Raw genomic sequence first — 6,784 nt, 5'->3', positions numbered from 1 at the left:
CCCGAACAACCCCCTTCCCCCCAGACAACAACAACAACAACAACAACAACAACAACAACAACAACAACAACAACCTATAACTTATCATTATTGAAGAACCATTACTCTTTGGTCGGAGAAAGGAAACCAAGATGGAGCAACCGAGCTCCCCAGAAATCGATCAGAAGAACAGTACAAAAATTATTATTTTTAAAATCCTAACGACCACACGACATAAAATGGATCGGATGCTATAAGATAACAACATGCCAAAAGAAGCTCAAGATAATAAAAAAACAACAAAGCAAAAAGAGCAGGGGCGGCTCTTGGGTTGAAAAAGTGGGCGTACACAATTACGCAATCGCATATTGAAGATAATGAAGCGCACAGTAAAAGATATAATTTATAACTTAATTCTAATCTCACGCTATTGCATATTGAAGATAATGAAGTGCACAGTAAAAGATATAATTTATAACTTAATTCTAATCTCTTTTGGTCGGTGAGGACCTAATTCGTTCACTTTCTGTACAATTCTAATATCTTTTATAATAATAATAATAATGATAATAATAATAATAATAATAATAATGATAATGACAATAATAATAATAATAATAATAATAATAATAATGATAATAATAATGATGATGATGATGATGATGATAATAATAATAATAATAATAATAATAATAATAAAAATAATAATAGTAATTGCATTGATATAGCGCATATCCATGCTCCAGAGAATAGTCTATGCGTTTTACAACTATTATTACCCCAGCAGACCCTCTGAGAACACTCGGAAACATTCTCGGTTTCCGCGGTAGGTGGCGACCTATTTCTTTCACTTCCCTTCTCTTTTTGTCACTTTGATTTCCAGAACAAAATCTATTTGCTAGGTAAAAAAATATATTTTTATTCATCGTGCATTGGAGATGAACACACTCAAGTAGTAACACCATAGCGAAAGATTCAAAGACTCCACTAACGGTGATCTACTTATGTCCCCTTAAAATTTTTTTTTTTAAGGTAAGTGTTTTACGGCGCTCGCAACTGCATTAAGGTCATATGAGCGCCGGGGACACACCTAACATTTTTAGCTGGTAGGAAATTTTGAATTTTTACCCCGGTGGCGGCTGAAGCTTACTCTTATCGATTTTAGACCACCATGGGATCTTTAACGTGTGCAACTTGCACACGGGACCTTTAGATTTTTTGCCCTTGTCCGAGAAGGCTAGGTGTAGATCTTTCCTACCAGGTCAGGGATGTAGCTGAAAGACAGCAGTAAGAAGGAGCCAAGGAGTAGCAGTACAAAGGCTACAGAAAGACCCAGGAGCCCAGTGGAGGGGGGCAAAGGAGGTGAGGGGGGGTAGGGGAATAAAGTGGAGACGAAAATAGACGACAGAATATTGCTAGAGAAAAGGAAAGGAGGTGAAAGGAAACAATTTTTGAGAAGAAAATGTTTCGGTCGCTTCCCGGATTCGAACCCGGGACCTTTGAATGCGAGGCGAACACCTTAACCTGTAGGCCACGAGAGGCCCCTTATGTCACTTTGACCTCGCTCAAGCTCAGGGTCACAGAGGCAGGGCGAGACCTAAATTTTGATTAATGGCAAGACAATGAACCAATCGCAATTCTCTTGAGCAGTACGCTGGATTGCTCCCCGGAGTACACGACTCAAGATAATGTGGACATGGAATTGTGTAGGCTTTCGTGAACAGTTTTTGATCGCGTATATATTGAGTGATGTTTCGGCAGGCTTGCATTTGAGATTTACGGTTTTATTAATTTTAGTGTGCCACCAAACTCCCTACAATCGTTGTCATCGCTTGTCTTTGTCCAAAGAGCGGGGTTTATTCCCCTTTTATTTGGGTCAGAATACCCTCGCTGAATTTCTACTACATGTATGTATACAGTATAGACAAAGCACGAGGACCTTGATGGTATTTACGGTCTCTGACCTTGATGACATGGTACATGTAGATTAGTTACGGGCTACAGACACAAAGCAGTAACGACCGTTAAGACGCCAGCGAGGGGTCTTGTATTGGTCAAAATCTGGATAGTGCTTGTTGCCGGCTTCTCATAGTTGATCTGTTTGTGGCTGCTTTACACAAAAGAACAGTCAAACATTTCTGGCGGCGCTGCACCACCGGCCATGCTCCTTTGGGGGAACCACTGCCAGTTATCCACATAAAACATCCTGATCTTTTTCCCAGCTGGGCAATACTAATTAGTAGCGATAAGGTAAAGGGTCACCCCTACGGAATCATACACGGGGAGTAGACGCATCGCGGGACTATAATTGTCTCCGAATACGGAGAATGCTCTAGAGAGTGAGATGATCTATTGACCCTTGCTTTTGTCTCCCCTGTGTTGGGGTCACAGGTTATGACGTCCCTTGATACAATTATTGCAACGGCATTATCGAGTTGTCTGCTGGTACGATTTCAATAGAGTCAACCTCGAATACTGTTATTTACATAAACTCAGTGCCGATACTAAGTAATAGTGTCTTAAATAATGATGATCATGACATTAGTAACAATAAAAAATGTAAATAAAAATCCTATATATTATATAGATGAATAAGTAAGAATACATAAGTTAAATGACATCATATGATGATAATGGAGATGATGATGATGATGATGATGATGATGATAATAATAATAATTGTTATTATTATACTAAAAATAATAGAAATAAAAAAATAATGATAAAGATAATGATGATAATGATGAAGACAATGCAGTGTTTGCTCCTCGGTGCTATGTTTAGAGAGTGACGTATATTGCATTCCTTGAGAAGGTGTAAAGATCCCCGAAAATAACGCCCGTCTGAAAAATAAATGACAAAAAGGTTTTTGTTAGTACACGTGGCGACATATTTTACTATTATCATCATCAGTGCCTTTCACCCCTGGCAGGGTATAGGCCACATACGAGCTCCTTCCATTTATCTCTGTCCTGGGCCGTCCTTCCTAGCTCGTTCCACGAGAGCTGTATCCCTCTCATCATGTCCCTTTCCACACATCTCTTCCCTGTTTCCCGTTATACTGAGCATGGACTTTTTTGAAAACGGTGAAAAGTTGAAGCGCCTGACGAGACTCTTTATCATACCACAGCGCCCCTACGACCCTCGTGGATTATGAGATCAGTCAGCAGTAAGCAGTAAGCGCGGATTTTTTTAGGGCGGTTCTACCCTGTCCGTACGCCCTGGGGTAATTTTGGACCCCCGGAGTTATATTCTTCACATTTAGAAATCATGTACTTCTAGTACGAAGATCTCTTTGAAACTTTCTGTATTTCTCAAAAACGCATTTTGACAGACTGCTTACAAAGCGTGCGGATCGGATTAACGAGTATACATTTCCTCTTTGGAAAGTGGTGGCACAGAGTTCCCCACGTCGTATGAATACGATAGTGAAACACGTCGGACGGATAGGGTTAAGTGGTGACACAGAGTTCCCCACGTCGTATGGATACGATAGTGAAAAACGTCTGACGGATAGGGTTAAGTGGTGGCACAGAGTTCCCCACGTCGTATGGATACGATAGTAAAACACGACGTACGGATAGGGTTAAGTGGTGGCACAGAGTTCCCCACGTCGTATGGACACGATAGTGAAACACGACGTACGGATAGGGTTAAGTGGTGGCACAGAGTTCCCCACGTCGTATGGATACAATAGTGAAAAACGTCTGACGGATAGGGTTAAAGGAAAACAAAGAGAAAGAATACTCCTTCTTGTCGTATAATAGTGCACAATTTTTCGGATGAGGCATTGGGAGACTTATTCCATGTCGAGTACCAAAGATCTTGTATATCAAGATAGTTCTCTCCTCTCTTTGAGCCAATTTTAAAAAGTGTCCTCAAAATATTTGATGGAGCCCTCTTCTAAAAAGCGCGGACTTCGCAAACAGAGTCACCCTACTTAAGTGGAAAACAATAAAAGTGAAACTAACAAAACTGTGGTATTCCTATTCTTCTTGTGGAAAAACGAAAGAAGGCGTCAAAACAGAGATTACAGCGCCATTTGAAACAATGCACGGACTTCGGCTGACACTTTTTTTGGCTGAGTGAACAATCTTGTTATGTGTACGATCTTTGCGAGTACTTTGTATATCGATACCTTCCAGCTCCAGTACTTTATTCTCTTCTCTCTCCTTCTTCCATGCACGGCTTTGAGAAGTGAGATGAGAATTCATTATAATAAACGTGTTAAGGGAAAAGACTGCAGACCCAAAGCGAATGCATCATCTGCAACGAAAGGAGGAAATCTTTGTATGTGTGTTGAAGATTTCGAAGGTACTGCAACCCTGCCTGTGTTGTGGAGGTTGATAAAAGTATTTGCAATACATGTAATGCTGACACTGTGCGAGGTTAGTAATATCTTGTATCTACTCTATTTTTCCAGTTTTGATGTATTAAGTCACTTTAAATGCACAGATTAAAATTATTGTCCCAACGCGCGAATTGAACTCACGTCTCCTACGAGCGACGTGCAACAAAGCACCTGACAACTACACCACAGACAGTGCGAGTATTGGTATTCTCCACCTTTTCCTGAAAGTTATGAGTTCTGGTTCCTTGTCTTTGAGGCCACAGATTATGTCAAGAGCACAAATCCTTTCTCGTAATCCTTTAACGTTTCCGGGCCGTTTTCCGCCTATGTCGCCGTTTCTTTCTTCTATTTGTAAGACAGCGTGGTGAAATCAGACTCTCGTTAAAATAATAAAAGTGAAGAAACTTGCATTTTTCCGCAGGTTTGTGAATTTTTATCAAGTTTTTGTGTTTTGGCTCAACATCTTTCATGCCCATTAAAGAACTCATTTCTGTGTGGATTTTTCTGAAAAACGTTGATTAAAGGCTCAAAAATTGTAAATTTTTAGTTACCACGGACTCTTTTAAAGCTAAGGTAATAACTAATCTTTGGTGGCCATTTTCTCATTAATTTTACCTCTGAAAACAGGTGACCCCCACCTCCTTCTTTCTCAAATATATCGACTTGTATTCGAGATAAATGGATATTTTTTTCATCCAAAAAAAAAAGACAAGTGAACAAGCTTTAAGGTGATACCAATAACTCTACATGCCCAAAAATCGACGAGAGCCTGATTCCACCAGGCTGCCTCACATTTGTGTTTTTAGCAATAGATAATCCGCTTCTGACTTGCTAGGCCTGTCACAGTTTCACCAGAGCCCCGTTAGCGCCCCGGGTTCTCCTTCACGGCTGGCGTGACGACTCAGTGGCATAAAGCCACACCGTACTTCGTTGAACCCTGTAGCAATCCCCTACTTTGTCCAGACATTGACACCACAGACACTGGTCACAATGCACGTTTTGCTCACGCTAAGATAGATGTACGACCACCCTGAATAAAGCAGGATTATTTATTCATTAGAAATTGCATTTGAAAGAGACAGAGGGCATGTGTACATTGTCAGCAAGTCTTGGAACGTCGTGTGTATTTTTTTTTCGAAGTGCAAGGAGCCGAAGAGAGGAAGAATTCAGTTTTGTTATTCAATTCAATTCAGATCTATTATTTTGAAATTCAATTTAAATCTATTAATTTGAAATTCAATTTAAATCAATTAATTTTTTGAAATTCTATTTAAATCTATTATTTTGAAATTCAACTTACATCTATTATTTTGAAATTCAATTTATATCTATTATTTTGAAATTCAATTTAAATCTATTATTTTGAACTATTTTTTTGAAATTCAATTTAAATCTATTATTTTGAAATTCAATTTATATCTATTATTCAATTCTATTCCAGATCTATTACGCAATTCAGTTCAAATTTTCACTTGGTTTACCCTCGGACCATCTATTTCAATACGACTCAATGTGAGATAAACTGATTTACGTAACAGGTTAGTTCTTATAGAGATCATGCGGGTGGTTGGCGGGTGCTCTGGTGTGGTTTGCTCCCTCTTTCGTACCAAACATCTATCGTCCTTATTTATCTCTCCTCCTCCTTTTTTTGTGTTTGTCACTCACTCTCTTGTAACGCCTAATCTTAGGCATTTATATCATGACCTTATTGTGTTGCAAGTGCCGTAAAATTAGCTTTTCCTTTCTCCCCCCCCTCCCCCCAACTTTAGTACGGTACCCCTCTCCCTCCTTCCTCCTTTCTCCTTCTCTCTCTGTCTGTCTGTGTGTCTGATTGTCTATCTGTCTGTCTGTCTATCTGTCTGTCTGTCTGTCTGTCTGTCTGCCCCCCCTCTCTCTCCCTCTCTCTCCCCCCCCCTTTTCTCCCTCTCTCTCTCTCCCTCTCTCTCTTCTCCCCCCTCTCTCTCTCTCTCTCTTTCCCTCTCTCTCTCTCCCTCTCTCTCTCCCTCTCTCTCTCTCTCTCTCTCTCTCTCTCTCTCTCTCTCTCTGTGTCTTTCCCTCTCTCTCTCTCTCTCTCCCCCCCCTCTCTCTCCCCCCCCCTCTCTCTCTCTATCTCTGTCTTTCCCTCCCTCTCTCTCTCCCTCTCCCCCTCTCTCTCTCTCTCTCTCTCTCTCTCCCTCTCTCTCTCTCCCTCCCTCCCTCTCTCTCTCTCTCTCTCTCTCTCTCTCTCTCTCTCTCTCTCTCTTTCTCTCTCCACTAGTCTCTGACACGATTCCCCTAAAAGGTTAGGCAGTAGAATGAGACGCGCAGACATACGTTTTCCTTTTCGTTGGTTAATTCAGGGCTCGGGAAAAATTGGTAGGGGGAGGGGGGAGGAAAAAGAATGTGAAGGCGAAGCAAGAGACCAAGAGTGTGTGTGGGGAAGGGGGAAGGCGCGCGCGCGCGTATGTGTGTGTG

At 40.9% G+C, this 6,784-nt stretch overlaps 1 long non-coding RNA gene across 1 annotated transcript in view; it reads left to right on the top strand.

Moving 5' to 3' along the window:
* LOC106011809 overlaps positions 1–6,784 on the top strand; it is an 11,610-nt gene that overhangs the window by 3,037 nt on the left and 1,789 nt on the right. The window lies entirely within an intron of this gene.

Source organism: Aplysia californica, unplaced genomic scaffold, assembly GCF_000002075.1.
Source record: "Aplysia californica isolate F4 #8 unplaced genomic scaffold, AplCal3.0 scaffold00192, whole genome shotgun sequence".
Classification (NCBI taxonomy): Eukaryota; Metazoa; Mollusca; class Gastropoda; order Aplysiida; family Aplysiidae; genus Aplysia; species Aplysia californica.
Note: the sequence above shows the minus strand (reverse complement) of the source record. Positions and strands in the feature narration are given on the sequence as shown.